Source organism: Aptenodytes forsteri, unplaced genomic scaffold (genome assembly GCF_000699145.1).
Source record: "Aptenodytes forsteri isolate BGI_AS27 unplaced genomic scaffold, ASM69914v1 Scaffold206, whole genome shotgun sequence".
Classification (NCBI taxonomy): domain Eukaryota; kingdom Metazoa; phylum Chordata; class Aves; order Sphenisciformes; family Spheniscidae; genus Aptenodytes; species Aptenodytes forsteri.
In genome coordinates, this window is record NW_008794544.1 from 795,240 (window position 1) to 797,520 (window position 2,281).

Sequence of the window (2,281 nt, forward strand, 5' to 3'; positions counted from 1 at the left end):
GTGACATTAGCCTTCTTCCAGTCTTCTGGGACGTCCCCTTATCTCCATGACTTCTCAAAGATTCTGGAGAGCGGCTTCACAACGACGTCAGCCAGCTCTCTTAACACCCTCGGATGGATAATGTCAGGGCCCATCGATTTGTAGGGGTCAAGCGGCTGCAATAGTTCACATACCAACTCTTCCTTCACTGACGGTGGATTGGTGTTTGCATCAACCTGGATGTTTGATCCCAAGGCCTGGGCCCAACAGTGCTGGTAAAGACAGAGGTGAAGAAAGTATTGAGAACCTCTGCCTCTTCAGCGTTGTTGGTGACTAATTCACCTCGCTTGTTTAACAGCAGGCCAGTATTTTCCTTCTGTTTCTGCGTGTTGTTTACATACCTGAAGAATCCTTTCTTGTAGTTTTAGACATCTCTGGCCAATTTCAATTCGAGCTGAGCTTTTGCTTTTCTAACTGCATCTCTGCACGCCTTGGCAATGCCCTTGTAGTTCTCAATGGGTATTTGTCCACTTTTCCGTCTCTGGTACGCTTCTTTTTTGGTTTTAGCAGACTCAGAAGCTCGCAGTTAAGCCAAAGGGGTCTGTTGCTTCGCCTACTTCCCTTACCTTTAAAGGGATGAATAGATTTTGTGCTTCCAGGAGAGCATTCTTGAGAAACTCCCGGCACTCGCTAGCTCCTTTATCCTCCATGGAAGCTTCCCACGGAATCCCTGCCAACTGAGCTCCAAGCAAGCTGAAGTTTGCTCTTCTAAAATCTAAAACCTTGGTCTTAGTATTAACCTTCAGCATGCTCAGCAGGATCCCAAACTCCACAATACTGTGATCACTGCAGCCAAGGCTATCACTAACCAAAATATTACAAAGCAGGTTTTCTTGGTTTGTGAATAGCAAGTCCAGCAGTGCCTCATTCCTGGTTGACACATCTAACATTTGTATGAAGAAGCAGTCCTCTACGCATTCCAGGAACTTGATGGATGACGTGAGCTGCTGTATTATTCTTCCAACAAATGTCTGGGTAGTTGAAGTCACCCCTGAGAACCAGGTTCTGTTGACCTGAAGATTGCTTAAGTGACCTGAATATTGCTTCATTGGCCTTATCGTCTTGGTTTGGAGGTCAGTAGCAGATACCTACTGTAAGATCCCCCGTGGAGATGACCCCTCTGATCTTGACCCAGAGGCATTCGATATGGCTTCCACAATCGCCATAGCTGAATTCTACACATTCAAGGTTTTCCTTAACATAGAGTGTGACTCCTCCTCTTCTTCTTCCCTGCCTGTCTTTACGAAACAGCCTATGGCCATCCATTGCAATCCTCCAGTCATGTGAGTTGCCCCACCAGTTATTCCTATGATATCATAACTTTCTGGCTGGGCACGGAGCTCCAGTTCCTCCTGTTTGTTCCCCAGGCTGCGTGCATTGGTATACATACACTTGAGGTGGTTGGTCTTCTGGTTCTCATCTTGGGAGGCAGCTAAGGAACATTTGTCGCTGCTCTGGTTGGCCAGGCTTATTCCCCAGTTGGTTGCAATGGCATGAGTGTTGCCACTTTGGACCCTGCCACCTGAGTCCTTCAGTTTAAAGCCCACCTCAGCAAGTTGGCCAGCCTGCTGCCAAAGATTCCCTTGCCTCTTCTAGACAGGTGGATGCCATCCCTCCCTAACAAGGTTATAGTCATCAAAGAATGTCCCGTTGTCATAAAAGCCAAAACCCTCAGGACGGCACCAGCCATGAAGCCAGAAGTTGGTTTGGATTTTGCAAAAATATATTTCCTTATATTTTCTTTTGGACAGAGCCAAAGACAACATGCAGGGACATATAAACAACCACATATAAAAACAACTCAAAAGCGTGATTAGGAGGGCTGCAGTACTTGAGCCAGGCTTTAACCAACGGCATAATATCTTCGGGTGCGGGAGCTGCCTGGCACGGCTGCTTGGCCATGGCTGAATTCAGGACCTGCTGGGACCACAGCGGGGCTGTCCTGGGCAGAGCCTACTTGGGATCTGGACAGTAACAAAGCACTAATTGGCAGATGTTAGTATTAGTGGAACAGTAATAAAGTAAAGATGATTGTGTTATTCCTCTGTGCAGCCACAACCAGTCTGTTGTGCAATTATCTGAAGAAAATGCCCAAAACTAAATAAATCACTGTGTCATGGCACCTCAAGACCCCAAGCCCATATCATTTTGGTAACACTGCTGTAAATCTAGTTTAATCCCACTGCGTACAAAAGGAGTTCCTCCTGATTTACAGTAGTATAGACTACAGCAAAATCTGCAC